The sequence below is a fragment of the Megascapheus bottae genome, chromosome X (assembly GCF_031878675.1).
Source record: "Megascapheus bottae isolate mThoBot1 chromosome X, mThoBot2.hap1, whole genome shotgun sequence".
Taxonomy (NCBI): domain Eukaryota; kingdom Metazoa; phylum Chordata; class Mammalia; order Rodentia; family Geomyidae; genus Megascapheus; species Megascapheus bottae.
The window spans coordinates 28,245,015-28,262,164 of record NC_143547.1 but is presented as its reverse complement, the minus strand read 5'-3'; the positions used below and the strand labels follow the sequence as shown (position 1 = coordinate 28,262,164).

Below are 17,150 nucleotides of genomic sequence, written 5' to 3'. Positions count from 1 at the left end.
AGGAGACCCGAGGGGAGTGAAAGACTCCCCAACACTGTGGAGCACCCGCAGATGGAATGCAGAGGCGTGAGTAACACAGCGCATTCCCAAATACATCGGTAAAGCAGAGCGGGTGCCAAGCAATAGAACTTAACTCAGACCCCTCAACCCCGCCCGAGAAAGACCGGCAGTAGCAGGGGGGCAAGGAATTTAGAATCCTGTCCCTTCCCTCAACAGCCCCCTCCCCCAGGCCATTGACTGGCGACTGACAGGCGGGCTGCCCCAGCACCCCACCAAGGCAGGCAGAGCTGTTCCAACTCCCACCCTCCGAACAGGCTCAACACCCAGCCCTCTGACTGGAGACTGACAGGCAGGCTACACTAAGACTCAGCACCCCACCAGGGGAGGCAGAGCTGTCCCAGCTCCCACCCACCCAACAGATTCCCCTCCCAGGCCACTGGATCTGGAGAGTGGAGGGCGCTGAAGCCCTGCCTTACAGCAGCGGGTGGGTTGTGTGGGAAAATAGGAGCCAGCATCTGCCCCCCCCCTCAATTCTTGAGCGGGGCATCCTCCACCTGGGAATCCTGAGCAAGACAGCACCGAGGGGCCCCCCACAGTCACAGACTCTCTGACAAAGCAGTGGAAACACAGCAGGGATCTGAAGGGCTGACCAGCAGCTAAGCTCGCCTTCTGAGAATCAGAAAGGATCTGCCCTTGGAGACCACGTCCTCAGCTGGGCCCCGCCCCTGGGAACAGAACAGTCTCCCGCTGATCCTGCTGAGAGCCCCTGGAAACTCTCAAACTGCAGACCCTTGGCCTGGGGCTGCCCCTGGAAGCAGCACAGGAAAATGTCTGCCCAGCGCACTCAGACTGAAGCTCGCAGATCCATCCCACGGCCCACTGTGAGGCCACTGGTTGGGCTGAGAGTTAGTCGTGCAGCAACACATAAGTTTTATCTAAATACTTTCCAAACTTTGTACTCAAATACGCTACCTATTTACCAACTTAGGTCAGTTATCCTTTCGCTATATCTTTTCTTCATTACTATAATAATCTTACACTCCTACGTTAATCCTCTTGTACCTCCCCTGATCTCTCTCATTCTATTTTTCTATCTCTGGTCCTCTGTTCGTCTTTCAACCCTCACAATGCATGAATCTACACTTGATGGCTGTTGAGCAATACTGTATACCTAGGTGTTCAATTATACTCTAGGCTAAGAGGGACTTAAATACAATAGAGATTGGATTGAGAGGCTTGCAGTATTGGTCATAAATAGCTTATCCGTGGCTGTATTAGACTGGTCTGTAAGTGCACAAAAAAGAAAGAGTGATAACACCAACCAAAAATTGTGAACATCTAGTGTCTGCCAGCTACAGAGGTCTAGGTTGGTTATATCTGAAAAACTATAATTGTGTTTAGTTTTAATCTTGCTCCCATTTTCAAGTGGGCAGAACAAGAAACTCAAGAAAAATGTCAAATCAAGGAATAACATCTCCCACCCAATATAAACAGACAATGGAACAGTCACTGGCAAAACTAGAGGAGACTCTCCCAAGTGCTATACAAATGCAATTGATAAACATCATTAATGAAAAATGTGAAAATATAAAGAAAGAGACAAGGGAGGAAGCCATAGCTAAACAAGAGGAAACCATAAACAAGGTGATAAGTGAAAAAGAAGAAGCTATAAAGGAGGCCATAATAAAGGTTTTTCAAAGGAAAATGGATGAATTCATAGAATCCACGAATAAAAAGGTGACCGAACTCCAGCAAATGTCCAAAGAAAATAAAGCTACTGAGCTAAACAATCAAATGGAAATCAAGGAGTTAAAGAAATCCATACATTATCTAAAAGTAGAGATGCAAGGCATCAAAAATGAGCAATTAGAAGCAAGGGAGATGAAGAATAAAGTAGATAGCTTTGATATCAGGTTAGACAATGCAGAAGAGAGAATTCCCGGGGCTGAAGATAATTTAGTTGTTATAGAGAAAGAACAGAAAATAAGTCAATCCAAATCTAAGAAACAAGAGAGACCGCTTCAGGAGGTCCAAGATACAATTAGGAAGCCTAATTTAAGGCTAATTGGTATTGAGGAGGGTCTGGAGAAAGAGGTAAATGGTATTGGAAATTTACTTCAGGGAATCATCTCAGAGAATTTCCCAAATATCAGGAAGGGCAGGCCCATCCAGATACAAGAAGCTTTTAGAACACCAAACAGACCAGACCAGAAAAGAACATCCCACCGCCACATTGTAATCCGAACTGGATCAATAGAAACCAAAGAAAGGATCCAAAAGGCAGCCAGGGAAAGGGATCAATAACCTATAAAGGCAAACCAATAAGAATAACCCCAGATTTCTCAGCAGAGACCATGCAAGCAAGAAGTGACTGGAAGCACATATGTCATGCCCTTAAGTCAAATAACTACCAACCAAGAATACTGTACCCAGCAAAGCTCTCATTTATAACTGAGGGAACAATAAAAACATTCAATTCCAGGGAAAAGCTGCAACAATATGTAGCAACAAAACCAACACTACAGAGAATTGTAAAAGATGTTCTACACATTGAAAACCAAAATAAATGCAATATAGGGAAAGAAATGGCACCAAACAGCATGCCATCTCAGGACCACAAGAATTGTCAAGACACAGGACCTAATAAAAGCTTTTTAAAAATGGTAGGAACTAATAAATATCTCTCAATCCTAACTCTCAATATCAATGGACTTAACTCAACAATTAAACAGCATAGTCTGTCTAGTTGGATCAAAAAGCAAGATCCAACGTTCTGCTGTCTTCAAGAGACACATCTTACCCAAAAAAACAATCATCTTTTGAAAGTGAGAGGTTGGAATAAACTCTATCAAGCTAACGGCCCCCATAAACAGGCTGGAGTTGCCATCCTCACATCAGATAAAATAGACTTCAAACTAAAATTAGTAAGAAAAGACAAAGAAGATTACTACATACTATTAAAGGGATCTTTCCTCTAGGAAGACATAATGATCCTAAATATCTACACACCCAATCCCGGAGCTCCGAACTTCATCAAGCAAACTTTACTTTCACTGAAACCATACATAGATAGAAACACTGTGATTATTGGTGACTTTAACACACCACTCTCACCTATGGACAGATCAACAAGGCAAAAACTCAACAGAGAAACCTTAGAACTGAGCAACTATATAGACCAACTAGATCTAACAGACATCTACAAAATATTCCACGCAGCAACTACACAATATACGTTTTTCTCAGCAGCACATGGAACATTTTCCAAAATAGACCACATCTTAGGCCATAAAATAAACCTGGTCAGATTCAGAAACAATGAAATTATTCCCTGCATGCTCTCAGACCGCAAAGGCATCAAATTGGAACTGAACACACAACTCCACAAACGAAATCCCAGTAACTCATGGAGACTGAACTACACATTGTTGAATCACCAATGGGTCATCAAAGAGATCAGAACAGAAATCCAACAGTTTATGAATTTAACAATAAGGAGCACACAAAATACCAACTCCTTTGGGACACGGCAAAGGCAGTACTCAGAGGAAAATTTATAGCACTGAGTGCCTACAGCAACAAGTTGGAAAAATTGCAAACCAACAAGTTAATGTCTCACCTTAAGCTCCTGGAAAAAGAGCAACAAACCAACCCTAATCCCAGTAGAAGAAAGCAAATTACTAAAATCAAAGCAGAATTAAATGATTTGGAATCCAAAAAAACTATAGAAAGAATCAACAAAACAAGGAGTTGGTTCTTTGAAAGAATTAACAAAATTGACAAACCCTTAGCAAATCTTACCAAAAAAAAAGAAGAGAGCATATCGAAATAAACAAAATCGCAGATGAAAATGGTAATATCACGACAGAAATTACCAAGATCCAGAATATCATGAGGGAATACATCTCAAAACTTTACGCCAACAAATTTAAGAAACTAGAAGAAATGGATGAATTCCTAGCCAATATTAACATACCCACACTGAACCAAGAAGAACTAACCCAACTAAAAAGGCCTATTTCAAGCTCTGAAATAGAAATGACTATTAGAGAACTTGCACCTAAGAAAAGCCCAGGACCAGATGGATTCACAGCTGAATTCTATAAGGTCTTCAAAGCAGAGCTCACACCAATACTACTCAAGCTCTTCAAGGAAATTAAAAATGGAAGTTCTTTACCAAACTCATTCTGTGAAGCCAGTATAACCCTCATCCCCAAACCAGACAGAGATTCATCAAAGAGAGAGAACTATAGACCTATTTCTTTGATGAACATCGATGCAAAACTTCTCAACAAAATACTGGCCAACGGTCTACAACAACTCATCAAAAAAATTATACACTATGATCAAACTGGATTCATCACAGGGAGGCAAAGCTGGTTCAACATTCACAAATCAATTAATATAATTCATCACATCAACAGGAGCAAGGACAAAAATCACATGATTGTCTCAATAGATGCGGAAAAGGCATTTGACAAGATCCAGCACCCCTTTATGTTAAAAGCTCTGGAGAAACTAGGAATCCATGGAACATTCCTCAATATAATAAAGGCTGTGTATGACAAACCACTGCCAGTATTACACTTAATGGTGAAAATCTAAAGCCATTCCCTCTAAAATCAGGAATGAGACAAGGATGCCCACTCTCTCCAGTCCTCGTTAACATAGTATTAGAATTCCTGGCCAGTGCAATAAGGCAAGAAGCAAGCATAAAGGGGATCCAAGTAGGGAAAGAGGAAGTAAAACTATCCCTCTTTGCAGATGACATGATTCTGTATTTAAAGAATCCTATAGACTCTACTCCAAAGCTCCTTGAGCTGATTCAAAACTTTGGAAGGGTAGCAGGGTATAAAATTAACCCTCAAAAATCAACTGCCTTCCTCTACGCCAACAGTGAGAGGAACGAGGCAACAATGAGGAAAGCAACTCCTTTCGCAATAGCCTCAAAGAAAATAAAGTACCTAGGAATTAGCTTAACTAAGAATGCAAAGGACGTTTTTGATGAAAACTTTAAAACCCTAAAAAAGGAAATTAAACAGAACTCAGGAAATGGAAAAACCTCCCATGCTCCTGGATTGGAAGAATCAACATTGTGAAAATGACAATCTTGCCAAGGGCTATCTACAAATTCAACGCAATACCCATCAATATCCCAATGGCATTCTTTAAAGAAATAGAAGAGGCAATTCACAATTTCATATGGAATAAGAAAAGACCCTGTATAGCAAAAACACTTCTTAGCAGAAACAACAGCATTGGAGGAATTTCAATTCCAAACTTTAGACTCTATTCAAGGGCTATAATTCTTAAAACAGCATGGTACAGGCACAAGAACAGGCCCTGAAGACCAATGGCATAGAACTGAGGACCCAGATATTAAACCAAAGACCTATGGCCACCTAATCTTTGACAAGGGAGTCAAAAAAATTGAATGGAAGAAAGACAGCCTCTTCAACAAGTTGTGCTGGCAGAACTAGTTAAGCATCTGCAGAAAACTAAAGTTGGATCCTTCTTTAACACCCTGCACTAGAATTAACTCCAAATGGATCAAAGACCTGGAGGTAAAAGCTGACACACTGAAAACTTTACAAGAAGGAATAGGAGATGCACTAGGCCTCCTTGGCACAGGTCAAAACTTTCTTAATAAGGACCAAGAATCACAACAAATCAGAGAAAGGCTGGCTAAGTGGGACTGCATTAAACTGCAGAGCTTTTGTATGGCAAAGGACATAGCTAGTAAATTAAATAGGAAGCCTACAGTGTGGGAGAAGATCTTCACCAACCAAACAACAGACAAAGGCCTCATATCTAAAATATATCAACAGCTCAAAAAATTGAATCACTCCAAAACTAATCTCCAAAGTAACAACCATCCCATTAAAATATGGGTCAAAGACTTAAAGAGAGTCTTCTCTGAAGAAGAAACAAAATGGTCTATAGACACATGAAAAAATGCTCAACATCTCTGGTCATAAAAGAAATGCAAATCAAAACAAATCTAAGATTCCACCTCACTCCAGTTAGAATGGCCAGGATCAAGAAAACTTAATAACAACAGATGCTGGAGGGGATGTGGCCAGGAGAGATCACTACTACACTGTTGGTGGGAGTGCAAACTCGTTCAATCACTATCAAAAGCAGTATGGCAGTGCCTCAAAAGGCTAAACATAGAGCTCCCCTATGACCCAGCAATTCCACTACTTGGCATTTACCCAACCATCCAGAAACTAGGGCATACTAAATCCACTACCACAACAATGTTCATTGCAGCATTATTCACCATAGCAAAGATATGGAACCAACCTAGATGTCCCTCAGTTGATGAGTGGATCAACAAGTTGTAGTATTTGTACACAATGGAATTCTATGCTGCTGTCAGAAAAAACGACATCGCCCCATTTTTTAGGAAATGGAAAGACTTAGAAAAAAATCATATTAAGTGAAGTAAGCCAGACTCAAAGGAACTTAGGCTCAATGGTTTCCCTCATTTGTCATAATCAGTAGAAACCCTGGGCTCTACTAGCAGAGATCTGCAATAGAGCAAAACCTTGATACATAAAGCCATATAATGTGAAGCTAATTGAAAGGACCTCCAGGATATTGAAACAAAAGCCATATAATGAATGATTGTTGTCCTTAATGTACTATGTTATCTCTCATCTCTTCTGCTGTCCCTTGGGTATCTCATATTGTTACAGTTATCTGATATATTTGTTATCTGATATATTGGATTTATTTGTATTTGGTTATTTGAAATTGGATAGGGAGGGGGTTAAACCACGATGGGGCAAGGGGAGGGTAATGGGGACCAAGACATGTGAAAGGGTATCAATGTATGTGAATTAATGCACCCTCTATCTGGCAAATATCATGTAACCCTTTTATTAATTATAATAAAAATATTAACAAAAACAAAAAGCAGCAGGGGGACTTTTGGATGTAAATGTTCCTGCCAGGTTGTCATTAAAACAAATTAAATCAGCAAAATAGTTTTTATACAGAATTTTTCTGACATAATTGGATAAATGGGAGAGCATAATTCCTTTTTCCTATATATCAAAAATCCTGGCCTGTTTATCTTTCCGGTCACTTATATTTATCTTATGAATGCATTCTTTCCCCAAATTGTAATTGTTTATCTTGGAAATGGACTTTACATCTTGGGGAAGTTGGGGAATGAATAGGGGGAGAAAAACATGGGAGGGAGTAACAAACATTCCACAAGAAATGTACTCACTACCTTAGGCAGGCAACTGTAATCTCTCTGTACATCACTCTGACAAGAATATAAAAATTTAAAAAAATCAAAAAGAAAGAAAGAAACAACGAAAGACAGAAAGAGAAAAGAAATGGCAAAAAGAAAAATTCCTTCTTCCCAAGATTTACCTCTCACCTCCTTTCCTCTACCTGATGGCGTCTTCAAAGAACCACGTGAGGACCAGACCTGCGGACTCGGCAAGGCAGCCAACAGCCAGGCGACAACGTGGTCCGGCACCCGCACTGCCAGTGGAGATCTCGGGAGCCCTTAGGCCTCTGCGCCCCCCGCCGGCGGCGTCTGTGGAGGACCAAGGCCCAGAATCAGCGTGCATGCAATGTCTCCACTCCCCGTCCCCACACGACCCTCCCTCCTCTCGGGGTGCATTCGCTGAGGGGCCCCAGGTCCCCACGCGGCCTAGGGACATCCTTTCCCCTCCACCGCCCCGCGGCTCCGTCCAAGAGCCAGCCGCACCCCAGTGGCTCCAGGCCGAGGGCCGAGACGCCTTCTCCCCTACTGCTGCCATCCGGGGGTCCTGACAGGAACCCCGACGGCCTAGCCCGCAGCACCAGAAGAGAGTCTCCTCCCCACTCGAACCCCGCTCCCACACAGCCCCTGGTCACCGCTCTTCTCTCCCTGCCCGCGTCTTCAAACCATCCACTGAAGTTCAGACCTCTGGAGATGCCGCGCGGCCGACAGCCAGGCGGCAATTACCTCAGCGCTCGGCTCTGCTGGAGAAGACCACGCCGACCGTTCTGACCTCTAGCGCCCACGACGGCGCCTGCGCACAGTGCTGGACGGGGTCACGACCCCACGCACACACACCAGTTGTCGTGACCCTGAGAACAATCTAGTGTCCCGGATTGGCGCATGCTCCACCAGCATCCATTCCTGACACTCAGCCCACCACGCATGTTGATGGACCAATCAGACAGGAGGTGGGCATGAGGGCTTCATGTGAGGCTGAGCACAGATTCATGTGTGTACTCACAGCTCAGCACTGCTCCACTGGATGCACATTCTTTGTCCTTCTATCCTTCCTTAGGGTTTCCATAATGCCACTTGCTACACCTGTTCTGCCTTCTGCTTTTCTTTGAGCGAGAATCATGCCACCATGCCAGGCTGCTCTATGTGTGTTGTACTGGTCTGTGGATTGGGTTGCAGGCATTTGCCACATCAGCTATGATGTCTTCCTTTCTGAGGCTGCTGTTTTAAGTTCTGCCCCACTACTAGTATGCACAACCATGCTTGTAGAAAGGCCAAATCTAGACCATGTATTTTCCTTGTCTGGATGTAAACAGACAGACACACTGACAGACAGACAGACAGACAGACAGTCTGACACACACACACACACACACACACACACACACACACACACACACACACACTTGTGACCTAGGATTAGGTAGGGTAAAAGGAATGGGTATCACAGTCACCTTAATCTCCACTAATAACAAAGGCCATACTGTGAAATGGTGCAACTGTATCATCACAAATTTTTTGTGGTGCTGAAATATGGTGAATGAACTATGTTCTATTCCTCAGTCTTCATTAGGTGTGAAACAATGTGAAGGCCCCATTACAAGAAGCTCATTCTTTCCTCCTCTACTACTGGATCGTATTCCCCCCAAGGGTAATTAGGCCCGAAATACACCAGGCAGGACATGGAGAGGTATATTGCCTGTCTTCTGACATCTTTAGATAGCTACAAGATAATGTGGATTTCATGATTGTGAACCACTCAACAGAAGCTTAATGGCAATAGTTGGGACTTGAATCCTCCTCCCAAGCATGCACTTTTCATCCCCTTAGTCTCCACCAGATGGCACCACCTACAGATTCAGGATTGAATCTCTTCATCTGTCTCTTGGCATACTGCTAGAGGCCACTTCTGCTTCTTTCTTGTTACCCTGTGGGACCTTCAGCATGGTTATAACATCTTGCATTCAAAGCTGGCATATGCAGACTGTGCAGGTGTCTGTTCACATCCCAAATCCACTTTGTCTCAATGGAGCTACATCACAGTCTTTTTTATAGGATTAGTTATATTTTAAACTAGTATGAACATTTTCCGTAGAAAAGTTTTTTTTGCAAGTGAATATCAATTCACTCTCACACTGACATTCTTTTTGAGTGTTAATTGTGTGTATGTTCATGTGTTTGGGTTTGTGTGTGTGTTTATATGTTATTGGTGATTGTGAGACTTAGATTTATGTATTCACAAAATTTTACCTCATTTTCTACTTTAGGTGTGAAGATTTTATGTGTATATTATTTTATAGTGTTTATAGAATGTAATTAGTATTAGATGTTAAAATGAAAATACTAAGTTTTGAGAAGTACATATGTAAGACACATTTTCTTTTCTTTTTTTGCCAATCCTGGGCCTTGAATTCAGGGCCTGAGCACTGTCCTTGGACTTTCTCAATGCTAGCACTCTACCATTTGAGTCTCAGCACCACTTCTGGCTTTTTTCTATGTATGTGGTACCAAGGAATTGAACTCAGGTCTTCGTGCATGCTAGGCGAACACTCTACCACTAGGCCAAACTCCCGGCCCTTATGACACATTTTCTAGAATATGTGCCAAAGTTCTAAAATTTTGTTGTGGTGATCCTGTATCTTAGACTCAGGGCTCTAAACTAATTGCCTCTGAGCTTCTTTTCTTCAAGGCAGGTCTTTTACCTAGAGAGTCACAGCTTGTTCCCTTGCAGATTTATTTGGTTAGTTTATTACAAATAAGACTTTCTTGCCCAGGTTTGCTTTGAATAGTGCTTCTCAGGTCTAAGTCTCCTGACTACCTCCAATTATAGCTTGAGATGCCAGGGCCTAGATAATTTTCCAAAGCTCTGTGATGTGACTATTTGTCTAATGTCAAAAGCACAATAAAATAGTGTACTTTAAATCTTCTAGTAATTGCAAAAGTGCTACTTGATATGTGTGTGTGTGTGTGTGTGCGTGTGCGTGCTTGGATGCATGCGTGCGCTCACATGTGGCGTGTGCTACAGAGAGAGAGAATGACACAATGTACATTGGGAGAGAAGTATCGAAGAGATGCCAAGAAAGTTTAAAACATAACATCTATATCCATGTACTGATGATTCATGTTTATAACCTAAGCTGCTCAAGAGGCTGAGATCTCAGGAGTGAGCATTGAAACCAGACTTGGCAGAAAAGCCCATGAGATTTTAAATCCCCAATTAACCAGAACAAAGTACAAGGAAAACTGTCACTCAAGTAGAAGATTGCCAAACTTAAGTAGCTGGCCTTGTAAGAAGGTTAGCTCATGGGCATTATGCCCCTATTCTCTTAATCTCCTCCTGAGCCACCATGAATTGAGAAGCTGGGCTCAGCTTCACACTGCCTCACCCTGCAGAAAGTCCATGAGACCCAAATGTCTAACTAACCTGCAAAAATCTCATGCCACAATCTGAAAAACATTGGGCGGAACAACTGTGGACTGAGGCCTCACATAGAAACCTTCTCTCCAAACATTTAGCTAGGCAGCTAAACCAAGGGCCAGATTGCTATCCCTGGACTGGTTCAGTTAAGGCTAGCACTCTACCACTTGCACCATAGGTAAACTTCTGTCCTATGTCTGGTTAATCATTAATAAGATTCTCATAGACTTTCTAGCCCAGACTGGATTGAAACAACTATCATCAGATCTCAGACTCCTAAGCAGCTAGGATTGAAGTTATGAATCACACATTCCTTTTTCTGTGCATTATTATTTTGAGTAGAGGCTGAAAGACAAATTTTCAGCACAGAGGACCAGTGCCATCAGGATCACCTACAAACGGATTGGACCCTTGTGCCCCACTCGAAATCTGCTGACTATGGACTTATCAAAACATATTCAAATTATACATGTGTGCATTAAAAGGGTGAGAATTCCATCCTCTACTATTAATCTCAAAGCTCTCAGAGTTCAGAAATATTTCTATACCTGAGCAGATCAGAAGTAGTTATTTACATATCTATTTTATATTTGTATATAATATTTTGATTTAATAATTCAAAAACCAGTCCCTTGTAATACCAAATCAAGGTTAATCTCCAGTTCAATTCCTCCTTTCTTGTATTCTCCATGCTTTTGTTTGAAATGAAAAAAACTAAAACCCATAAGAATCTGAATTTGCTCAGGGCAGAACGCTGTAAACGACAAGAAAACTTACTTTTCTTTATCCAATTTGGATGACAGAAATTTACTAACAGTAATTTTGTTGGGGTTAATGCGTATATATACAGCAAATAGTCAAAGCTTATGAGAATGCAGTAGATTGCACAGAATTGTGACCTATGTGGTATCCTTCATAGTAATTGTGACAGCACTGAGGTAGGTGCTGGTCTGATTGTTATATCAGCATTAAATATCAACCACAGGAAACATTGCAGGTGATCACAGTGTTATAATACTCTTCTTTCTCCCTGTAAAAGTTTTATTTGTGATCACTATGCTTCAAAATATAATAACACCTATCACAAAATGTATTCTCAACATACCTTTTAAAATTTAAGTTGCTTATTGAAATAAATCCAAAGTAAATGGTGCAAAAATTTCACTACATACATAACTTATGCACTCATTGTTTCCATTTACCCTGCCTTTGCTATGTCCTTCCTGCCCCATTCTAAATATTCCCCAGTAAACAATCTTTTTTTTGCCTTTTTTATTGTAATTAGTAAAAAGGGTTACATGATATTTGCCAGATAGAAGGTGCATTAATTCATGTACATTGATACCCTTTCACATGTCTTGGTACCCATTTCCCTCCCCCCCCACACCCCCCACCCGTCTTGGTTTTCCCCCCTTCCCTATCAAATTTCAAATAATCAAATACAAATAAATTCAATATATCAGATAACAAAGTGAGATACTTTAACAATATGAGATAACCAAGGGACAGCAAAGGAGATGAGAGACAACCACTTCCGGCTTTTTCAATGCATATGGTACCAAGGAATCAAACCTGGGTCTCTGTGCCTGCTAGACAAGCACTCTTACCACTAGGCACAACTTCCGGCCCCAAAATGTGCTTTTTTTGTTGGTCATGGGGCATGAACTCTTGGCCTTGGCATTGACCCTGAGCTCTTCAGCTGAAGGCCACTGCCCTACCCTTGAACCACAGCCCCACTTCCCCCTTCCTAGTGACTAATTGGAGATAAGAGTCTCAGGTACCTTAGTGCCCAAAGTCCCAGCCCTACATTTTCTTTTATATAATGTTAACCCATCCTTCATTTTTCCCCACTCACCACTACTATTTTCCCTCTCCCCAAGTTGTAAGTTTTATATCCAACCTAGTATCAAGTGCATGTCATTTGCCCTGCTGTTTCTGTAGTTCCATTACCCTTCCCCTGGCTGAATAGTCTTGTGTACAAAACACAAGATACAGAAAATTAAGAGAGACAAAGGAAAAATGAAAATAAAAATACAAAAAATTAAAAGCTATGTACAAGACATAGTAAAAACTACTTGTGGGGCTGGGAGTTAGGTAGAGTTCTTGCCTAGCATGCATGAAGACCTGGGTTTAATTCTTCAGTACCACATACATAGAAAAAGCCGGAAGTGGTGCTGTTGCTTAAGTGGTAGAGCTCTAGACATGAGAAAGTCCAAGGATAGTGCTCAGGTCCTGAGTTCTAGCCCCAGAACTGGCAAAAATGAACCTCTTGATTCTATATCATAGAATTTATGTTGATGAACTTCATTTTATATAGTCCTATGTATTAAGCCCAGGTGACTCCTAAGATTTGATGGAATGCTATAGATGTGTCCACTGTGGCTATATAAAGTATTTTCAGTCTGATGTGGCTTATGTTTGTTAAGGAATACACCAGTTTAGAAAGTTTTAGCACACACATTGCAGGGAAGTTTCTTTTCCTCTAGTTTGTATTAGTTTATGTCTGGTAAGATGAGCACACCTATGAAAAGCTTTGTCCTGTTCATTACATGGATGTTCTTTGTGTTGTTGAAGAAAATAGATACCTCTAAATACTTTCTTATACTCCTATGTGGTTCAGCCTGTAGTTGTGGAATCTTCCCAATCCAGCTGACTCTTACCTTTGGGCAAAGAGGTCAGGAAAATAATAGAGAACCCCTCTGCTACATTACTCCTAAAGACCATCCTTCCCAAGCCTTCAAGTCTATTAGATATTGAGTAACCCAATGTGTGAACTCCTTACCATCACTGTAGGGGGAGCAAAGTCTCAATTACTCTAGGGAATATGTATCTAAACCAGGAAGGTGCAAAGCCCATTGATGTCCAATACACAAAGCACTGACTGTGAATGAATAGATTAAAATGGAAAAATGCCACTAAAGTAAAAATGAGTTTCAAAACAAGACCCCAAATTCATTCTCTTCATATTGGATTGAATGGTGTTGTTAGGTTCTGTCTCTAAGGGTGGGATTGGAGACAGAACATATACACAATACAACAGAGCAGAAAAAGCCCTCAGGACTAGGGGAGTGCTAACAGTGGGACTAGCATTTTATAAATTTTTTTTACTGTATTTTCGAATTTTTATTTTATTTGTTTTGTTGTATTTCATAGAAATCTTGTAATGACTTCAGAGCAGGCAGACCTCTTACAAATGAAGAGAGTAGACATTGGATTGCTTGTGAAAGTCTTCACAGGTGTTTTGTAGCAGAGTCAAACTCAGCTATGAAGTCTCCCATATCCACCCTTGGCGTTTTCACTTTTCCATGACTAGTCCTAGAGGTTGGCTAGAATATGAAGCATTGGGTGAGGACTTGGAAAAGGAATCCCAGACATGGAAATGAATAGAAACTTCAACCAAAATTCACAGATTACAGCCTATCCAGTAGTCAGGAGGTCAAATGGCTCAAAGAGAAGTTTGTATTCTGTAAACAGCTAAATATTTAACACCTAAATGTCCAGTGGCAATCACTATGGGACATGCTCTCTTTGGGGGAAATTAGAAGGGATGTATTTGATGTTAAAATAGCCTTGCTCCCTCTCTCCCTCTTTCCTCTTCCTTCTTGTATTTCTTCCTTCCACCTTCTGCATCTTCTCTGTTATATGTACTCATTGTTCTCCTGTTTCTTTCCTCACTCCTTTCCTTTATTGTTAACCACAACTTGAGTCAGCAAGATGAGATACCATAACGTAAGAAATAAGGAAAAACAGAAAATATATATAGAGAGAAAGAGATGCAGCAGGAACCAGGAAATCCAAGCATCACCAGCTATTGGACCCTGAGTTCCCACAAGCAGCATATTTATTTTAGTTCATACACAGTAGGTCACTATGGATACATGCAGAAAATGCAGCTGTCTATGCTGTCATTACAATCAGAGACAAAAGAGTTTGTGGGCTGGGAGTCTGACCTAGTGGTAGAGTGCATGCCTAGCATGCACAAAGACCTGGATTAATTAATTTCCTTGGTACCACATTCATAGAAAACATCCAGAAGTGGTGCTGTGGCTCAAGTGGTAGAGCTCTAGCCTTGAGAGAAAGCCCAAGGACAGTGCTCAGGCCCTGAGTTCAAGCCCCAGGACTGGCAAAAAAAAGATAGTTTGTAAGAAAAATTAATTCCCTTATTGTTCTGAGAAAGAAGACTGAATCCAGGCAAAGTCCAAACATGTATTACATTCTATCTAGCTTTCAAGATCTAACTCTCAGCACTTGCAGTACTAAGGAAAGTGCCAGCAATGAAGTCGCTTAACCCTCTACAGACCTGTCTGTTTTAATTTTCCTATGGCCAGTTCTTAACCTGTTCCAACCTTGAAAACCTTTTCCTGGTTTCACAGCTCAGGTTCACATTTCCCTACACTCTTCCTCTTTCTCCTTTCCTCTTCCTAATTCTGCTTCTTTTCTTATCTCTTCATTTTCCTCTTTCCTCTGTATTGCCCTCTTCTTACTCTGCCTTTTCTTCTTTTCTCCCCACCTGTCATCTCAACCACTCTCCTTCTTCCTTATGTTCATTGAAGTAAGCCAGACCCAACAAAACATAAGCTCCATGGTTTCCCTCATTTGTAATAATTTTATATATGTAGGATTTTCCTAGCAGAAGATCACAATAGCTCAAAAGCTATGTACATATGGGCATATAGTATGAGAGTAAGCCAAATGAAATCCAGGATATGAAAACAAGAGATTTATCATTGTGATTATTGTTCTTAATGTACTATGTGAAGTTATTCTTTTTCTCTTTTTTCCTCCTTATCATTTCTCTCGTGTTGTTAACTTTACTTGACTTTGGTACCAGGTATATTGTATATACATTTACTTGTTTATTTGAAATAAAAAAGGGAAGGGGAAAAATAAGATGTTTGAGATGGACTAGGAGGAGGGAAAGTGGGAAAAACCATGGGAAGGGGTATCAATGTTCAAGAAGTAATGTACCCACTTCCTGATTAATGTAACTGTAATTCTATAACTCTATACATTATCCCGATAATAAAATACAATTTAAAAAGAAAGGGAACTGTAGCTCCATTTCTTTGATGAACATCAAAGCAAAACTTCTCAGTAAAGTTCTGGCCAATTGACTTCAGCAACTCCTCAAGAAATTTTACACTGGGACCAAGCAGGATTCATTCGAGGGGAGCAAAGCTGGTTCAATTGGTGCAAGCCAAGGAAGGTAATTCAATATATCAATAGGATCAAGTACAAGGTCCACATAATCATTTTCACAGATACAGAAAAAAACATTTAACAAGATTTAACACCCCTGGGAGGGAAGATGGTGCCGAGACAATAGGGACCCAACCTAGCTCTCTCCCCAAAAAAGAGAGAAGCAGTGAATCCCACGAGCCAACTATCTTAAGAAACCCACAACTACAAATGCAAGAAGCAAACGAGAAGTACACAAACCAGAAAAGAAATCCAGATAAAGTTTATATCCAACCTTCTCAAAGAATCCAAAATGCGAAAACCCCTCCCCAACACCTCAATGCTGGCTCCAAGCTGCGAAAGCCAAGGCAGAGAGCGCCAGGCCTGGCAAGCAGCAGAATCCAGACACAGGAACCCCACACAGACCAGGCACAAAAGAGGTGGTGGTCAGCATTGGGGAAGTCCTAAGGGTCAAATTTATCAAACTAGGAGCCCACATTAAAAAGACAGAAGAAGAGCATGTAAATAATCTAGAAAAGAAATTGAAGCACCTATAGGAAGAAGAAAAATTAATTCTAAAACAACTAGAATGACAGAAATAAAAAATAAAATCAGAAATATCAGAGACTGAAATAAGATCCACTATACACATAAGTAATAAATCAAAAAGTTGGTTCTTTCCAGAGTCAACAAAATAGACAGACCCCTGGCAAGATTAATCAAAAAAGGAGAGGAGAGACTCAAATTAAGATTAGAGACCCCGCGGGTACAATCACGACCGATATCCAACAAATTCATTCCATTATGAGTAAATATTACCAGGTCCTATATTCAAAGAAACAGGAAAATCTAGTAGAAATGAATGATTTCTTAAATAAATATAGGATACCCACATTGAACCATGAAAAGGGATACAAACTGAACAAATCAGTTTCATACAAAGAAATAGCAGAAGCAATCAAGAAAATCCCAACCAAAAAGAGCCCAGGTCCAGATGGTTTCACTGCAGAATTCAACAAGACTTTGAAAGATGAAGTAATACCTATACTCTTGAAACTATTCTGACAAACAGAAGCAGAAGGAGCCATACCAAACTCCTTTTATGAAGCTAATATTAAACTCATCCCCAAACCAGGGAAAGACCCAACAAAAAAAAAGAGAAATACAGACCTATCTCTCTAATAAGCACAGATGCAAAACTCCTCAATAAAATACTAGCCAATAGAATCCAGATACAAATTTAAAAAATTATATACTACGATCAAGTAGGCTTCATCCCACAGATGGAAGGCTGGTTTAACATTCACAAAT

General features: G+C 40.8%; 1 protein-coding gene across 1 annotated transcript in view; it reads left to right on the top strand.

The window, feature by feature from the left end:
* Positions 1–17,150, top strand: part of LOC150040652 (uncharacterized) — a 109,832-nt gene continuing 92,682 nt past the window's right edge. The window contains exon 1 of the mRNA XM_090325997.1: positions 1–66. The gene's annotated coding sequence lies outside the window, so the exon portion shown is untranslated. The remainder of the gene's footprint in view (positions 67–17,150) is intronic.